Here is a 19,827-nt window from a genome sequence, read left to right on the forward strand (position 1 = left end):
TCACCTTGGAACTCTTTCTTTTCAGACTCTTTGGCCTTCTTTTATCTCCTTCCCGACCCTAACCCAAATCAACTCACTTCAGAGGCCCAGGCTTCTATTGCCTGGCTCAAAGTCAAAGCCCAGACCCAGCCTTCAGAGGGAGCAATGGAGTAGTCCATGGACTTTGGAGAAGAGCATCTTCATAATAAATAAGTTTGGGGTGTTAATACCACATCCCCCTTACAAAATACCTGGGATGCATTATTACACTAAAATGCAGTCTCTCCTTCCTACGGAAGTAGGGTAAGAGATGGAAAGAGGGAAGGCTAAGGAGTTGGATAGAGTTGATAGAGCATGAGCCAATGAGCAAATGTGTCAGGTGCCAAGTTCGAGTCCCAATCTTAGACCTAAAAGAAAAAAAGAGAAGCTATGATAAAGAAGACAAGCACCCCAGACCATCTCAAGTTCATGGTACCCTAGAAGGTGGTCATGGAATTTGTCTCCAAGGAGCATAAGCCTCAGCTCTTCCCAATGCTGTAGCTTTGTTTTCTTTTCAGAATTGTCTCCCAGTTGATCTGTCTGATGGAGGCTTGCTCATGGCTCAGGACTGGGCCACAGCCATCCAAAAATTTAACAGTTTCTCCTCTTAACACTAAAGAAGGAGAAAGTTAGGAAATTTACTCCAGAATTCAAGAGAGTCAATCTGTATAAGTCTCAGAAACTGGAGTCCCCCTTGGGGCTCCAGAAAAGCCTTCCTTTTCCCCCAGGTTGTGACTGAAAGAGAATACAAGTAGCCATCACAGAAAAGGAAAAACAAAAGCTAAATAGAATAAGAGAGCACTACTCTGGAATGAATCTCATTTGATTTCTTTTTTTTTTTTTTTTTGTCAATTGTGGGGCTTGAACTCTAGACCTGGGCACTGTTCCTCAGCTCTTCAGCTCAAGGCTAGTGCTCTACCACTTGAGCCACAGCACCACTTCCTCTCATTTGATTATAGTATATGATTTTGTTGGTTGGTTGTTGAATTTGGTTGGCCAGAGTTTCATTCAGAAGTTTTGCATCAATGTTCATCAAAGACATTTATCTATAATTCTATAGTTCTCTTTCTTTGATGAGTCCCTATCTGGTTTTGGGTGAGGGTTATTCTGGCTTCATAGAATGAGTTTGAATAAAGGCTGTATATGACAAACCTACAGCCAGCATTATAATTAATGGTGAAAAACTAAGGCCATTTCCTCTTAACTCAGGAATGAGACAAGGATGTCCACTCTCTCCACTTCTCTTCAATCTAGTATTACAATGCATAGCTACAGCAATAAGACAAGATGCAAACATAAAAGGGATCCAAATAAGGAAAGATGAAGTAAAACTTCCCTCTTTGCAGATGACATGATCTTGTATTTAAAGAACCCCATGGGCTCCCCTCCCAAATTACTCAAGCTGATTCAAAACTTTAGCAAAGTAGCAGGGTATAAAATTAACCCTCAAAAATCAATGGCTTTTCTGTATACCAACAATGAGAAAAGCATGACTGAAATCAGAAAAGCAACTCCATTCGTAATAGCCCCACAAAAAATAAAGTACCTAGGAATTAACTTAACCAAAGAAGTGAAGGACCTCTATGATGAAAACTTTAAAAACCTGAAAAAGGAAATCAAAACAGAACTTAGAAAATGGGAAAAACTCCCATGCTCCTGGATTGGAAGGATCAACATCTTGAAAATGGCAAAACTTCCCAAGGCTATCTACAAATTCAATGCGATACCTATCAATATTCCAACCTCATTCTTCAAGGAAATAGAAGAGGCAATCCAAAAATTCATATGGAACAATAAAAGACCCCGAAGAGCAAAAACAATCCTTAACAGAAAGAATAGTGCTGGAGGAATATCAATACCAAATTTCAAACTCTACTACAAAGCCATAGTAATCAAAACAGCTTGGTAGTGGCACAAGAACAGGCCTCAGGACCAATGGAATAGAATTGAAAACACAGAAATTAACCTACAGACCTATATCCATCTAATCTTCGATAAGGGAGCTAAAAAAAATAGAATGGAAGAAAGACAGCTTCTTCAGTAAATGGTGCTGGCAAAATTGGTTAACTACTTGTAGAAAACTAAAGCTAGATCCTTATATATCACCATGCACAAGAATCAACTCCAAATGGATCAAAGACCTTGGTGTCAAAGCAGACACTCTGAAAACATTACAGGATGGAATAGGAGAAACCCAAGGTCTCCTTGGCACAGGCCAAAATGTTCTTAATAGAGACCCAGCAACACAACAATCAAAGAAAGGTTGGACAAATGGGATTGCATGAAACTGCAGAGCTTCTGCATGGCAAAGGACATAGCTAGCAAGAGCAATAAAAAGCCAATGGATTGGGAGAAGATCTTCACAAGCCATACAATGGACAAGGGTCTCATATCTAAAATATACCAGGAACTCAAAAAATTAAATCCCCCAACAAATCATCAAAGAAACAACAGCCCAATAAATAAGTGGGCTAAAGACTTAAAGTGAAACTTCTCTGAAGAGGAAAGAAGGATGGCCAATAGACACATGAAGAATGCTCAACCTCTCTAGCCGTAAAAGACATGCAAATCAAAACAATATTGACATACCACCACATCCCAGTTAGAATGGCTATAATCAAGAACTCTAATAACAACAGATGCTGGAGGAGATGTGGACAGAAGGGAACCTTACTGCATTGTTGGTGGGAGTGTAAACTTGTCCAACCACTTTGGAAAGCAGTATGGAGGTTCCTCAGAAGACTCCACATAGAGCTCCCCTATAATCCAGCAATCCCACCTTTTGGACATTTACCCAAATGATCACAAACAAGACCATACTAAAGTTACCAACACAACTATGTTTATTGTAGCATTATTTATCATAGCTAAGATATGGAACCAACCCAGATGCCCCTCAGTAGATGAATGGATCAAGAACATGTGGTATATATACACAATGGAATTCTATGCCTCCATCAGAAAGAATGACATTGCCCCATTTGTTAGGAAATGGAAAGACTTGGAAAAAATTATATTAAGTAAAGTAAGCCAGGCCCAAAGAAGCAAAGGTCCCATGGTTTCCCTTATTTGCAATATCTAGTATATGTCTGAGTCAAGCAGAAAAGGTCAGATAAGTTGATGTTAGGTGAAATAAACCCCAAGATAAGTATTCAAATGTTTTTTTCTTTCATGCAATTGTTTCTAACACATTTATAAGATTATTTCTTTGTTGCTTTGTATGTCCCTCCCCCACGGTATAACCCCTGCTTTCACTGTATTTGATCTTGATATAATTTGTGGAGGGGAAGGGAAAAAACAAATCGTTTAACTACAGATACAGGTGGACCCATTGCAACAATGAGATATACAAGTCGTTATGTCAAAAATGAACTTTACAACTTTGGCTGGGGGGTGGGGAGGTATGTGGGAGATGGGAAGGGATGGAAAACAAAGGAGGAGGCAACAATGCTTGATAAGAAATGTACTCGTTATCTTGCCCATGTAATTTCAACCCTTCTATATGGTATTTTTATAATAAAAAATAAAATAAAATATTTTTTTAAAAAAAAATGAGTTTGATAGTGATCTCTCCCTTTCAATTACATTGAAGAGTTTGAGCAGTATTGTATTAAATGTCTTATAGAATTCAGCTGTGAATCAGTCTAGTCCTGTGTTATTTCTATTTTATTCCTATTGTTATTTCTATTTTATTACTTGTTATGAGTCTATTAATTGGTTTACATCTTCTTGATTTAGTTTGTGTATATCAATATGCAACAGGAATTCCTCCATTTCTTCCAGATTCCCCAATTTGTTAGCAAAAATGTTTGCAAAGTATTTCCTTATAATGTTCAGAATATTGCTTATTTCTGTCATGATCCCATTTTGTCTCCAATTTTATTTATTTGGGTATGTTCTCTCCTCTTTTTTTGGCCAGGTTTGCTAAGGAATCCACCAATTTTGTTACTTTTTTCAAAGAATTGACTGTTTTGTTGATTACATGGGGTTTTTTTTAGTCTCTAATTCACTTATTTCTGATTTAATTTTGATTATTTGTTTCCATCTACTGATTTGGGGTTTGGCTTGTTCCTCCTTTTCAAGGAGATTAAGGCACATCACTAAATTTTTGATTTGAGATTTCTCCAATAAATTTTGCTCTGAGTACTGCCTTTCCATGTCCCAAAGGAGCTGGTATTTTGTGTGTTCATTTTTGTTAAATTCCATAAACGTTTAGATTTCTGTTCTGATCTTTTTGTTGACCCACTGGTCATTCAAAATTGTGTTGTTCAGTCTCTATGAGTTAAAGAATATTCTGTGATTGCTTTTAATGTTCACTGAAGTATTGCTTACTATAGCTAAGATATGGAATCGGCCCACCCAGGGCCTCTCAGTGGATGAATGGATCAAGAAACGGTGGTAATATATACACAATGGAATTCTACATTTCATTCAGAAAGAATGACATCACCCCATTTTAAGGAAATGGAAATGCTCGGAAAAAATTCCATTAAGTAAAGTAAGCTAGAACCAAAGAAACATAGGTTGCATGGTTTTTCTCATTTGTAATAATTAGAATATGCCTACAAATCTTTAAGTAAACCCAATAGATAGTAAAAGACCAAAAATTACACTTTGACATGATAAATTAAAAAGGACTTTAAATATTCACACAGTGAGACCAAAGGATGATATTCTTAGGAAAGGATCACAAGGGCTCAATAGCTAGGTGCATATGATCATATAAAATTACACTTATCAGAATAAACATTGTGGTTCTTTTTTTTCTGTTTTCCCCCTTTTTTAATTGCTGTACTTTTTGTCTTGTATGTAAGTTTATCTGACTTGGGGAGCGGAAGGAGAAGCACAGAAATAGTGGGGCAAAAAGATGAACTAATCCAGCAGATATTCACTAGATACTACATTGGAAATGAACTATACAACTTGGGGGAAGAGAGGTCAGGAGGGGGAAAATGTGGGAGAAAATGAGGGAAGGGGTGACACTGTCAAAAAGAAATGTACTCAATACCTGACTTATGTAACTGTAACCCCTCTCTGTACATCACCCTTACAATAAAAATTTAAAACAATTTTAAAACAGAAGCAGGGAAGATTGGAAAAGAGAAAGTGGAGATTAAAGTTAAATTATAATATAAACATATGTGAATTACTATGATGAAACCTTTTTGTAAAATTGATATACTCTTAAAAATGAGTAAAAAATAAATCACAAGAAAAAAATGAAAAGAGAGCATAGTACAAAAAAAAAAAAAAAAAGAGTTGAAACAGCGTTTTGGCCCATAGCCTATAGTTGGAAAATAAGGCTTCTTATTTTTAGGATGCCAGCAGAATTGTCCCTGCTCTGCCCTGCAGTTTTAACAGTGGACTGAGGATCTAAAACTCTGACCTTGAGAAGAAAGCATTTGCATAGTGAAAACCCTGGCAGTATGAAGACTTCTATCACACAGCATCCAACGGAGGCTTTTCTTTTTCTTCTGAGAAGCCTAATCCTTAGGGCTTTCACAGTGACAAAAATCAAACTCTTAGCAGGCATTGTGCATGAGTTCTAGCTGTGAACTTGCATAAAATCTGAAATTTCACACAACCAATTCTATTGTGGGGATTTTCCCATTGATCATCAGGAAACAGAGCTTTGGGAGGGGTTTGGAGAAAATCAGACCATATAGCCCCCTCAGCAAGCAAACTTGTGAACACAATGCCCAGAAAGTCATTTCTCCTTACCAAAGCACACAGCTTCATGTGCTGCAGGGCCCTCCAGGGCTACAGAAACCACAGCTTATGATGTGATGACTTTAAGAAAACCCTGCATTCTTTTCAGATATCCAAAGCCAGCCTGTTAGGTCTAGCTATTCACTCAATGTTCTAGAGTCTGGCTGGAAAAGAAAAGACTCAAAGCAGCCTGGTACATATGTATAAACACAACACCCCGGGACCAGAGAGCAAGAGGATCATAGCTCCAGGCAACCTAGGCAAAATTAGCAAGACCTCCAACCAGTCCACCACCCATAATCCTAGGCTCATGTGAAGCATAGGTAAAGAAAGGATTCTGATACAAAGCCTTTTGAAGGATATCTTGGTTCCTTACAAATCTGGACAATTATGAGTATTACCATAATAAACATCCAGCTACATGTTTTTGAGTTGTCATAAGTTTTCAACTCATTTAGATAAATGGCACGAAGCATGGCTGGTACAGAAAAAGCATCTTCGGTTTGTAAGAAAGTGCCCCACTATTTTGCAAACTTGCCATACCATTTTTCATTCCCACCAGCAATAAGTGGAGAGACATGAGTGGAGTTCTTGCTGCACTTAGTTCATTTGGTGCGGCCAGTGCTTTGGGTTTGACCATTCTAACAGGAATGTAGTAGTATCTCATTATTTAAATGCTGTTGGTATTATATCTAAAAAGCCATCACCACAAAGGACCTTTCCTTAACTTGTTTTTTTTTTTTCGTTTTCTGCTGATTCTGCATGCTTTTCCTGGTATATGGTACTAGGGGGGAGGGCACAGAATCATTGGAAAACAAGTGGAAAAGTACAGCAGCAGAGGCCACTGGCTGCACTGGACATTGGTGAAAGTAACACAGGACTCATGGGTGGAGATGGGAGGGAGGGAATGGGAGAAAATGAGAGAACAGATGATCCTATGCAAAAGAAAGGAAATGTACTTATTACTTGACATATGTAAAGGTAATCCCACTGTATATCACCTCTAAAACAACAATCATTTTTTTAAAGAAGGCCATTGGTATATCGAGGTCTGAAAAAGAATTAAAAATGGAAAAGTGACTTCCTCCTTAAATGCCAGGCTTGCAAGTAATCCCCACTGTATGCTTACCAGACTCTGAGAAAACAGGGGAATAGACAGGAAAGGATGAAAGTAAAATATAACTAGATTACAGTCTCCCAAATATCACTATTCCCATTTGGAGCATGCTCAAAAATGAGGCTATCATTTAACCAGGAAGACCAATAACAATTCATACAGCCCCGTCTTAACAAGCAAGGCTGAGAGCTAGCTACTTATATCTGTTTGAACTACATGGAGTTTGGGAACTGATGGATTTTTTTTTCCAGAAATAAGGTGCTTACAGATTGAGTCATGTTTAAGTGTTGATGTCTGTTTGACACTCTGGCTGATGGATGCCTCCAGCATGATGATCACTGATCATTTAAAAATAGGTGTAAATCCAAGTCTCACACTTGTCACTGAGGCCAAAGGTCAATAGAGCCTTTCCTACAAAGATAGGAACTTCCCATTCTTCCTCAAGCCATTTCACTTCAGTGTTCTTATATGCAAAACAGTGAGAATCTAATATTGTAAAAACATCTGTGATTTACGAAGTACCTACCCTGGGCTAGCTGTCATATACTCTGTCAAAACTGATAGTCTCATGAAGGCATAGAATTCCATTGTGTATATATACCACATTTTCTTGATCCATTCATCTACTGAAGGGCATCTGGGTTGGAAGAATGACACTGCCCCATTTGTGAGGAAATGGAAAGACTTTGAAAAAATTATATTAAGTGAAGTAAGACAGATCCAAAGAAACATAGGTCCCATGGTTTCCCTTATTTGCAATAACTAGTATGTGTCTGAGACAAGCAGAAACAGTCAGATAAGTTGATGTTAAGTGAAATGAACCCCAAGATAAGGAGTCAAATGGTTTTTCTTTCTTGTTATTGTTTCTAACATATTTATAAGATATTTCTTTGTTGCTTTGTATGTCTCTCCCCTACGGTATAACCCCTGTTTTCACTGTATTTGAGGTTTGTATTTTTTGTGGAGAGGAAGAGAAAAAATAAATTGTTTAAATAGGAATACAGGTGGACCCATTGCAACAATGAACAATGAGATGTACAAGATGTTATGTCGAAAAACGAACTTTACAACTTTTGTGAGGGGAGGCGGGCGAGGGTGTGGTGGGGGATGGGAAGGGATGAGAAGGGGAAACAAAGGAATAGGCAACAATGCTAGATAAGAAATGTACTCATTACCTTGCTCATGTAATTGTAACACCTCCATATGGTATTTTCACAAAAAAAAAAATTCTTAAGCTGAAAAAAAACTGATAGTCTCCGCCATCATAGCACAAACAGAGAGTAAACAGATAAATGGGGTTGTTTATTCCATTACAACTCCTTATTTGCAGATTTAGTCCATGGTCACAGTTGGTCTAACCCGGTCTATAGTGTCCTTAGTGCCATCCCTGGCATACTCTTTCTCACTGCTAGCTTCTAGATATTCAGCCCACTCTCTCTGTGCTATACTTCTCCCTCTCCTAAAATGTATCTCTCCTGTTAATTTAGGAGCACTCAAGACAAAGCATTACCTTACAGGGAAAGTGATGTCCATATTTTAGGACTATGTATGCCTCATCTGTATCTGATAACATTTGGTCTGTCATCGTCCCCTGATCCTAACCAACTCTCTTTAAGTTCCTTTTTTCTTTTGTTCTTTTTGTTCTTTTTCTTTCTTTCTTTCTTTTCTTGCAAGTCCTGGACCTTGAACTCTGGGCCTGCGCCCTGTCCCCTGTCCCTAAGCAAGCTCCTCTTGCTCAAGGCTAGCACTCTACTATTTGAGCCACATCACCACTTCAGGCTTTTTCTGTGATTAATTGGAGATAAGAGTCTCAAGCATTTTCCTGCCCAAGCTGGTTTCAAAAGGCAAGCCTCTCGAGTAGCTAGGATTACAGGCATGAGCCATCAACCCCTGGTCCAGTTCTCTTTCTTAATGCTAAATAATACATTCTGGGAAGTAGGGCTTGTCTATCTCCCAAACCAGTTGGTACCAAAACCCCTAAGAAAGTTTCTCACACATACAAGGTGTGGATAAATGCAGGAGTGAAGGGCGAATGAACACAATATAACTGAAAACATCTAAGTCAAGCTTGAACCCCCTCACACTGTGCCTACCTCTTTGGCAGTTTTTCCTAAGGCTACCATGTGTTCAAGGAGTATATTCTCCACTTGTGTGTGTGTGTATATATATATGCATATACATACATATATAATTTTTTAAGTTCACAGACAATTTTGCTTCTATTTTATGGCATTAGTCTCTAAAATGAGGAAATGTCTGTGAAATCCATGTTTAAGGTGCTTTCATTCTTTTGCCACTATTTCTCTGCAACAGTGACCTTTAAATTTAGCCTGAGCATAAGTGAGGTTGTCAGAACATCAGGTTACATTATGCAATTCAGCTATTTGTGCCTTTTAAAAGACGATGTGAGCTCCAGTGTGGACGGTGCTGTGGAAAGGTAGCCTGATGAGATCCTGGAAACAGTCACTGCCAGGCTGCATCTGGAAGTGGGTCAGTACGCAGGAAGGCTCGTGCTTCTTGGAAATCAGCTCACTGAAAACAAGCCCTCATTTATCCTTCCAGAAAACAAGTAACCCGTGGTTCGTGCATGGCCTTGCTCCTCAGGCAGATTGCAGAGGCGTTTGTGTTTGAGAGAGAAGCATAGAAATGCGCCTCCTGCAGGATTGGTTTTTTTCCCCCCTTTCACTGACGGGTGGTGCCAAGTTGTGTGCGAGGACCTACGTTGCTTTAAAGCCACCAGTTGAAGCTGGGCACTGATGACTCATGCCTGTCACACTGTAATCCTAGATACTCAGGAGGTTGAGATCAAAGAATCATGGTTCTGAGCCAGCTCAGGCAGGAAAGCCCATGGGACTTTTATCTCCAATTAACTACCAGAAAACTGGAAATGGAGCTGTGACTCAAAGTGGTAGAGCACTAGCCCTAAGGAAAAGAGCTTAGGGACAGCGCCCAAGCCCTGAGTTCAAGCCCCATGACCAACAAGACAAAAAGGAAAGGAAAGGAAAGAGAATAAAGCCACCAGCTGTCACACTGCCCTGGGTCTCAGAGGGCTCTGGTACTGGTACTCTGGAACCCTTCCTAGTCATAGAGTGCCCTCCCTTCTTTTGTAGCTGTTTGATTCACTTCCCTTCATGGTAATCAGCTCAAACATGACTGAGCTGAGTGGCTCCCAGAGACACTTCTATCATTGAATCCTATAATCAATTTCTTCAGGGTTAGGTGGAAGCAGATCAGCCAGAGATAGGATCCAGACACAATAATACAGCAAAGGCTTCTCAGCTTGCCATTATTCTGCCATAAAACAGAGACTGCTTTGTTCTACTCTCAGTCCCAAAGAACATACCAAATCCAAAGATGGGTTTTCAGTGCTTATCCAATGTGACTTTGTCTCCTGCTCTGTCAAATGGAATAAATACTACTACTTGTTTCATGAGTTCTGGGGAGAATGGTGTGAATAAAAGAAACAGGGTCCAACACATACTGTTCAATAAATATTGATCATTATCACGAGCTCCACCTGATGTGATATCTCAAGCCTCTTCCATCCTAAACATGGCTTGTTTGTGGCATTTGTTTTATTTTGCTGCCAGCTTCCTGTTTCCTCTTCTGAAATAGTGCCTTGATTTCCACTACAGCGAACTCATCCTCCCCAGCTGCACCTCCCTTAGCTGTGGTGTGCACCTGTCTCCCCAAATGAGCCACAGAGAGCCCTCTCTTCGCCCAATATTTCCCAAGATGTGCTCCTTTGCTTTTGCTCTGATTCTGAGGCTGTTCTGTATTGTCCAGTAAACGCCTTTTTGTGGTATGTGGAGATATTGAACATACTTCTGCAATAGTAGGTGTGCTGGGCCCTGTTTTGCAGATACATCGATGATTGTGCCAGCTCATCTTGCTAATGCTCCTATAGCCATGAACAGGTCTCGAAGCTCTGTGAGTTGATGCATGGATGGAGTTGGTTCCAGTGTCCATCCACACCAGTCTTTGGATAACCACATAAGACGATAAAAAATTTAAAAAGTCCCTTGTAAACTGATTAGGTGCCATATAAATGTAAAATATATTAAGATTTCCTTGGACCAAAAGATATATTTTAACTTGTTTTCTTTTGTAGCTTCCCCTCCCCCCAGGGCTGAGGACCGAACCCAGGGCCTTGCACGCGCCGGGCGGGTGCCCTTCCGCTGGGCTAAACCTCCAGCCCCTTAACTTGTTTTCTTGGGGCTTAATTTAGGTCATTTGTGTTCTTTCTGCATAATAATATAAAGCAGACAGGTTCATATGACAATCCCAACTCACATACTTGAGGATAATGAAACTCTTCTCTTAGGAAACAACATTCCACCTCTATGGCTTTCCCAGCTGCTTTATCCCCTCGCCATGCCAAGCATGAGGGAAACTTGTGTTCTTTGCCTTTCTGATCAAACTTAGAACCTTCTTCTTCCTTTCCCTTTAATTTTGCTCCTGTCTTTCCCACCACAGATTCCCCAAGGACCAATAAATGCCAGCAGTGACTATGCACAGCCTTATGAAGGCTTGTAGTAAATTAGGAATTAGATCCAACCTCCTGTATTCGAACTGAGATTTAAATGAAAATTTCCAAAGCCCACTGAGGATTATATAAAGACTCAGCAGGAATCACAAAAATTAGGAATGTTATTTCCAAATGCCAGGCTTTTTAATAGACAAATATTACATGGGATCAGGCTACAGAGGATTAAAAAAAAAGAAAGAAAAAGAGGAAGGTAAACAGATTGCACTAGTGGATGCTCTTACTGGCCCACAGTGCCACCTTGTGGAGCACTTTGGATGGGCTGTTTTCTGTTGCGATTGATGCCAACCCATAAAGCACCCATGCGAGCCTCTGAATGGCTTCCTGGCTGGCCATGGGGGACTTCCTGTAGGACTCGTATTTGTTGATCTCTGTGTCCATTTAACAATGGCTGACTAGTCACCCATGCTGTAAATAACTTTTCTCTCTTTAATGTAATAGTAGATGGCCATGATTTTTCCTTCTGATCATTTCTTTCCAGTTTCCTTCTCTTTTAAGTGACTTACTCATAAGGTATGTTCTCATTCTGCATGTAGGATAGTGGCCTGTCCATAGGCCACTATAGGCTCAAAGAGAATAGACAATCTGCCATAGACCAAGACCTTCTCCTCAGAAAATGGACTTGCAACTATCCTCCCTACACACCCACATCATTACACACACGTACCCACCCACATATATATAATGCTCACAAATTTGGGTCAACAATTTCAAGTTCATAAAACTCCTGCCTCCATGGTTAGCAGTATTTACTTCTGAAACAGTAGATTCTGTGTTCTCCTCCATATCCAGGTCTTTATTTCCAACCACACTCACTCATTCTGATTAAACCTTCTGTGCTTCTCTTCAGCTAAGCCTGTGTCTCTGTTGGATTGCTCTTGGTACATTCAGATTCTCCCATCATTCAGAGCCTGAATTGCACATCCTCATCTCTGGAACCAAAGGGAATCAAATTTTCTTCTCCTTTAGAGTGCTTTTATTTTGTATTTGTTCTTGAGTTAGCATTAGCATTTATAGTATGAGAAGGCTTCATTGTGGTATTTCCATACATCACACAACACACTTTGAAGAAATTCATCTCCTCCTTTTCATTGCTTCTGACCTCCTCCCTAATCACTCAGTGTTTTTTGGGTTTAATTTTATGTATATATGTATGTATATGTGTATGTATGCATATATACACACATAAACATATCTATATCTACATACTCATATGTGTATATGTAATATTTTAGATCATTTTTAAATTATTTGCATATGATACTTCGGACTTTCCTCTGCTTATTACTGCTTAAACAAATAATTCCTTGAGGAAAAAAAAAGCACAACCTCTAGAGGGGAGACTTTACCTTCTACTTGTTTCTTTGATGTCTTTGAAGACCGCAGATGTGGTTCAAGTTCTCACTTTACACCCCACTATGTAACCCTGAGCAACGCAGTTGAGTTCTCTAGTCCTTTTCCCTGTTCACAGGACCTGAGCGCTCCTGCATATGGGGTCTGTGGGTGGATTCAATGAGGCGAAGTGTTAATGCACATGTAACATTTTCTGAAACACAGCTGTGACTAAAATATGCTTCTTGAATGAAAAGACTTCAGTGAATAATGCAGCCAAAGTCACCGCGCTTTAAAAAAAAAGTCTTCCTATGATTTGAGAAACAAGTGGGTTTCCTCATCTTTAATAAAAAATGATTATAGTACTTGGGAGGAAGTCAGCTGAAGGTTAGAGATTTGGGGTTGAAGCAGTTTAGCTCAAACACCCAGCCCTTGAAACAGCCCCTAGAGGGCACTGCTGTGTTCATCGTGTTTGTGGAAATCATTTTTGAAGCCTTGTTTTCTGTAAGCCTGTTAGTTGGTGGTACAGTAGAAGTGGGTAGCAATTCTGACACACGAACCTGTTCTCCCCTCCAGACCGCATTACCAAAAATTGAGCTCCATATTCTACCATTGGTTGAGTTGTTCACGATAGTTGGTATAAATTCTTTGCTATCCTGCAGCATCCTGGTTTGTGAAAGCAAAAGTGGATCAATTCTATTCAGTTCATCCTTTTAATTAAAAGTGCATTTATTGTACAACTGAGAGAAACAACACTTCCTGAATTGGGCCGTATTGCACAACAGAATGTGGATCTAGTTAACCTCCCTCCAGATGAAAGGAGAAACCTTTCTCTTACACCCCATCCTTGCTCGTTAGACTGAACTTTCTCCAACAGTCTGATTTTTGTCCATCTAATAGGTGAGGCTTGGTAGCATGTTGCTCTCGAAGTTGGACATCTCTATGATTAAGGCGGAACATGAATTTTTCCCTGTACTTGAATGTCACTTGAAGTTCCCATTCTATGAGTCTCCCTGTGACCCTTGATTATAAATTACTATTCTTGCCTTTGTCTTCTTGATTTGCAGGAGTCCTTCTTATATTGTAGACACCAGTCTTATTCAAAAATGCTTCTTTTTTAAAATGAATTTGAAGCTTCTAATTACATAGAAGTCCTCCCTTTGTTTATGGTGTGAGGTACAGATCTGACTTGACTTTTCTCCTTGATATGAATCTATTTCCCAGGAACTATTTTTTAAAAGTCTGCCCTTACTTCACTGACTTGTTGGGCTCCTTCTGCCAGACATCTCCTTCTTATGTATATGTCTAGCTTGCTGCACCTGATGCTCTATGCCTCCCACCGCCATAGCTGAATGCTGCAGTAACAACACCACTCTAGTTCCAGGGCTTTGTAGTATGCCTTCCTGCCTGCTAAGGAACTTCCCCTTTTTACTCTACTTTAAAAAAAAAAAAAAAAAAGTATCCAGGCACTGGTGGCTCACACCTGTCATCCTAGCTACTCAGGAGGCTGAGATCTGAGGATCATGATTCAAAGCCAGCCCAGGCAGGAAAGTCCATGTGGCTCTTATCTCCAATTAACCACCAGAAAACCGGAAGTGGGTGCTGCGACTCAAGTGGTAGAACACTTGCCTTGAGCTGAAGAGTTCGGGGACAGAATCCAGGCCCAGAGTACAAGCCCCACAATGGACAAAAATAAAAATTAAAAAATAGCCTAGCTCCTCATGGACTTTTGGCATTACCTACTCATTGAAGTTGTCATATTAACTACATAAAATAATGCTGGAAATTTGGGGGGGTTGTATGTAATTTATAAATTAATTTTAGGGAGACTGACTCTATGACAGTTTTATCCATTCATGAAGATAATGGGTTATTTGTATATTTAGGTCTCTGTCAAGTTCCTTCCAGCTCTGTAGAGCTCTTGCGTGGCTTCTGGGTGCAGCTCAGAGGTACAGTATGTGTTTTGCATATGTGAGGCCCTGAGTTCAATATCCAGCACCAAGATAAAAACAAAACACACTCTGTGTACTCTTTGTTAAGTGACTTATTAAATGTGCTATAGATGTATTGCCAGTGTGGATATTGTAATCTTTCATTACATTTTCTAGTTTGTTTGTGCTGATATAAAGAACACTAGGTAATATTTTATATAGTCTCTGCTAATATTGCCAACAGGTCTTATTAATTCTAACAGTCTGTGACTTCTTTTGCATAATTATCACATATTAGTTTTCTCTTCCTTTTCAGTCTTTAATCTTTCATTTCTTTTTCTTGACATATTGTAGTATCCAAGACCTCCAAAACCACATGTACAGCAGCAATGTCAAAGCTTTGAATTGTTTTCCAGATATTAATAAGAATCATCAAAGTTCTTTCCACTGAAGATCATATTTGCTGTAGGATTTAGATATCTGCAGTGTGTATCCTTTCCCAGGGCTAAAACAATTCCTGCTAGCTCAGGTTTCCTGAAAGCTTTTAGCACACACATGTGTTAACTTTTATCAGGTTTTAAGCTATTTGAGAATGCCAACTATCCAAAAAAAAAGACAGATTCTTTTGAATTGCATTTAATTTTTAAATTAATTTTAAGATCCAAATTAATTATATGACTATTCACCTTCAGATCATTTATTTAAATAATACCTAGTTAATTTTTGTGAATGCTTTTGTGTGCTTATAGCAAATGTCACTCTAAAATGTTGCTTATTAAGCTGCTCTCAACTTGTCTCCGACTACTTGAAAGTTATTCATTCTACTTTTAAAGTACTTGTCCTTAATTATTAAGTCCTATATTCATTTTTATTTTCCTCTATGAATTTCTCAAACTTAGCATTCACTTTATGGGTTTTTTTCTTCTCCAAACAAGAAAGTAATCCTACTATTCTCTTCACTCCTCTCTATAATGCTTTTATTTAAACTACTGTACTTCTCATACCCTACTAGGCAAGTCGGTTATTCTTTACAAATGCTTGATCTGACCTTGTATTATGTATTTCCTTGACTACCTCATAGAAATATTTATAATACCTATTTAAAATTCTTTTGTATTTTCTCCATTCATTCTGTTTCATCTGGTATAGGTTATTTCCATTCATTTTGTTCTCATTTGTTTAATATTGGTTGAGTTGTCAGATGGCTTATTATCTTTCCTGTGAGAACATGCACTTTTATAAAACTCTGCCCTTGGCTGTCCTGTGTGTTTATGAAGGTATAAGGCCCCTACTCAGTGCGTACACTGTACCTCTGTCTGACATTGCACACCTTCCTGTGTCTCCATGAGCCGCTGCTACAGCTGCCTTCACAAGGTTCCCCAAGGTGATGACCTAAAATAACATATTGCCCTGACATTCTGGAGGCTAAAATCTGAGACCAGCAGATGTGATTTCTTCCGAGGAGAGAGAGGACGATTCTCATGTCTCTTTCGTGGTTTCTGGTGTTTTATTGGCAAGCTATAGCGTTCCTTGGAGAGTAGGCAAATCCGCCCAATCACTGCCTTCTTCTTCACATAGTATTCTTCCTCTCAGTGTGTCTATGTGCACTGAATGGGGGCTCACATTTCTCCAGTATCACCTCATTTTAACTAATGATCCTGTTTCCAAAGAATATCACATCCTGAGGTACTAAAGATCAAGTCTTCAACATATCAACTTTGGCAGACATAATCCAACCCCAGGCCAATCTTCTAATTACTTTCCTGGACTTCCCTGTATACTCCATTTTTATTTTTATTTTTTTATTTTTTGGGTCAGGTCGTGGGGCCTGAACGCTGGGCCTGGGCCCTGTCCCTCAGCTCTTCAGCTCAAGGCTAGCGCTCTACCACTTGAGCCACAGCACCACTTCCAGCTTTTTTCTTTTTGCTTATGTGGTGCTGAGGAATCAAACCCAGGGCCTCAGGCATGCAAGACAAGTGCTTTACCACTGAGCCAACTTCCCAGCCCCCTTCATTTTTATAATCTAAGCATGTAGTCCTTACTCCATAGAGAAGAATGGAAAAACAAGAAAAGAATGACTGGTGCCCTTATCTTTTGCTTTCTACCCCAGCTGCATTTCTCTGTGGGTAAACACCTAGGATGAGTTTCTGCTAGTCTTTTCTGACTTTTTTTCCAGAAGACAAAGGAGACAGAAACAAACATGACTAAAGAAGTTTCCCCATTTTCAAGGCCTACCATCTTTCATTCTCAGCTGCTGTTTCTCTTCTAGGTTGTTGCTCAACCACTCTTTTGTCTGAGGGGAATTATTACAATTCTCCCCCAGATTCACCACTTTCCTTCTTCTATAGCATTGCAAAGAATTCTTTCATAGGCAGGAGACACAGCCTACATTAATTTGCTATTTAGTTGGAGTCATCATCATTTGCCTGGAGTCATTTTCTAGACACATCAGCTGCTGACCAGCCCCTAATTCATCAGCTATATGTGATATAAAAAAGAAAAGAAAGGGAGTTCACAATTTCCACAGTAGACTGGATAGGCAATTAAAGCTAAAATTGTAGGTTAGAAACTATATTTTAAAGTTAAAGATTATCTTTTGCTCAAGAAAGACTAAGCAGCTATAGGAAAGTTGGACATTGATAAATGATAGTTTTTTTCAGATATGGATTATTGTTCAAAACAAAAGGATGCTGGCTAAAGGACTATAGAGTTGTTCATTTTTCATTTCAGCATTTTTCAGTTAATACTTTGTGATTGCCTCATGTTTGAATGCATGCAGTGGAGCATGGAGCGACAATCAGTGTGTCCAGGTTTTCCTCACATTTATCACTAAGTGACCTTAATCAGGTCACTGGGATTCAGGTCTGCTCTGCCAACGAATGAGTGACACCCCTACATGTTATTTAAGTTGTCACCAAATGTAATATTGCATACCCAATAGCACCCACTTGTGATGGAGTAAAGAAGAGAGCATCATGTATTTTTGTGATGTCCTTGAGATACATAGGAGTTACATCTCCAAGAAATTTCATTCTTATTTACCCTTGTGACTCTTTAGCTCACAGATAGAGATGACCTATCTGAAATGTCTCCAAAGTTGATTTTATAAATCTTATGGGGATGTATAAACTCATAATTTGACCCTAGTGCCTAAAGTTCTAATCAGATAAAAAATTAATACATCCACAAAATATCTGAAACTATCCAGTATGACATGCAAGAATAAATGCATAAATGCTCTGCTGAGTTATAGGATTTACTTTAAAACGGAAAGGGAAATAGAAGACCCTCAAAAATGTTTTATGCAGAGTTCTGGAGCTCTGACACCATTCTTAAACTTATTTTTAGATCATTAAGATTTACCACAGCCCAGGCCTCAAAGCAGGAAAAAGGACTCTGCCCTCTTCTGAGAAATAGATTGTCAGTGGGGAAAGAAAACAAAACAATGTTAAGAAATGATGCTTGCTTGCAAATATGCATGCAGCATTTTGGCATGTACAGACTCTTCCCCTATCACAATCCACATCAGGCGTGGGGCTGTATATTCCACAGGTTTGGACAAACAGATAAGGACACATACCCAGCATGGTAGCATCTTACAGAGGAATCTCCTTGCCCTCTAAATCCTCTGCTGCTTCAGTTCGTCATCCTCCCTTCAGCCATAATTGCCTTTAAAAAAAGAAAGAAAGAAAGAAATCTCAGTAAATCAATATGTAAATCTTTTATTTTTCATTTTAGGTATTCAGAAATGTTATCAAGATAATACCAAGAGTTTGGATCTTCCCTTCAGCCAGTTTTCTCCACTGTAAATATTTTACATCTCCACTGTACTGTGGGAGACCAGACTGAGGAGTATCTCAAAGAGCTGGCAGATAAAGTTCAACTAGGAAAGCTTAACTTGCAGGGATTACCTTACTGAGCAGAAGGCACTCCAGAGGCAAGAAAGTTCTCTGCTGCCCTCTGTTGGCTGAAAAGCGGGACATCGTTTACAAGAAAGAAGTTATCCCAGCCCTCTGACCATGGAGAACAAAGGTTCACCATTAAAGACCTCTTTGGACATTCTATCCGGAGAGAGTACCAGAGGCGTATACATGAACAGACTTTAGTAGTCTAACTCTATCTGCCAGCTGTTCAAAATCTTCCCTAAGTTGTGGGCAGAGAATCCTTTTCCTTTGCCCCTTCCCTAAATATTCAGTTCTTGACTGAAGATGCCATTTGCCACCCCTTTAAAAATTACTTATTCTCTGAATATCCCCCATATATATAACAAATATACTAAGGTTTTGATACCTAGGACAAGGACCCATAGCATGGTAAGTGTACAAGACAGTGCAAAACAGCTAACTTCATGACCAGGAAGTAAGAGACAGGAAGAGGAGGGGGCTTCACAGTACCCTTCTAAGGTGACCTTCAGTTATGTAAATATCTAAGTCCCACCTCCTGTAAGTTCCACCCCCTGCCAATAGTGCTCCAGACCTGGACTAAGACTTTCACACATGGACCTTTGTGAACCACTTATACAAACCACAGCAGGTCTGCTCCATTTAAATTCTATGGGGCTATGACTTTTCCCCTACTGTTCATTTATCAAAATCAAGAAATTGACATTGGCTCCTTACTATTAACTAAACTACAGGACTTATTTTCCTTCATCTGGGGTTCTATAAATGTCCTTTCTCTATCCCAGGATCCAATGAATGGTATGCATTTAAGTTTCATCTCTTCTCTGTCCCTTCCCATCTGTGACCCTTATGCGCTGACTTCCCTTTGTGGTCCTGGACTTATGTGTCTTACACAATACTGTCCAGAAATCTTGCAGAGCTCCTACAATCTGAAATGGTTTTTCTCAGGATTTTTCTGAGATTAGGATTTTTTTTTTTAAAGAACACTACGCTTATCATTTTTCTCTTCTCATCACATAATGAAAATCGCTGAGTGATGAGATTCAATACAAGCAACCTCTCAGAGATGAGCCTATTTCACACTAGAAACAGTGGCTCAAGTTTGTAATCCTAGATAGATGGGCGGCAGAGATTGGGAGAATCATGGTACATGGTTTGCCAGGACATAAAAGTTCATGAGACTCCATCTCAACCAGTGGCTGGGTACAGTGGCACAGGCCTATGACTTCAACTAGTGGGGAAGCCAAATGGCTAGGTGTTACGGCCTGTCAT

At 39.4% G+C, this 19,827-nt stretch overlaps 1 long non-coding RNA gene across 1 annotated transcript in view; it reads right to left on the bottom strand.

Moving 5' to 3' along the window:
• Nucleotides 1-18,299, bottom strand: part of LOC138820843 (uncharacterized) — a 91,316-nt gene extending 73,017 nt beyond the window's left edge. The window contains exon 1 of the long non-coding RNA XR_011369999.1: nt 18,234-18,299. This is a non-coding gene — a long non-coding RNA (uncharacterized lncRNA). The remainder of the gene's footprint in view (nt 1-18,233) is intronic.
• Between the last annotated feature and the right edge of the window lie 1,528 nt (nt 18,300-19,827).

The sequence above is a fragment of the Dipodomys merriami genome, unplaced genomic scaffold (genome assembly GCF_024711535.1).
Source record: "Dipodomys merriami isolate MVZ:Mamm:240054 unplaced genomic scaffold, mDipMer1.0.p SCAF_9, whole genome shotgun sequence".
NCBI classification, from domain to species: domain Eukaryota; kingdom Metazoa; phylum Chordata; class Mammalia; order Rodentia; family Heteromyidae; genus Dipodomys; species Dipodomys merriami.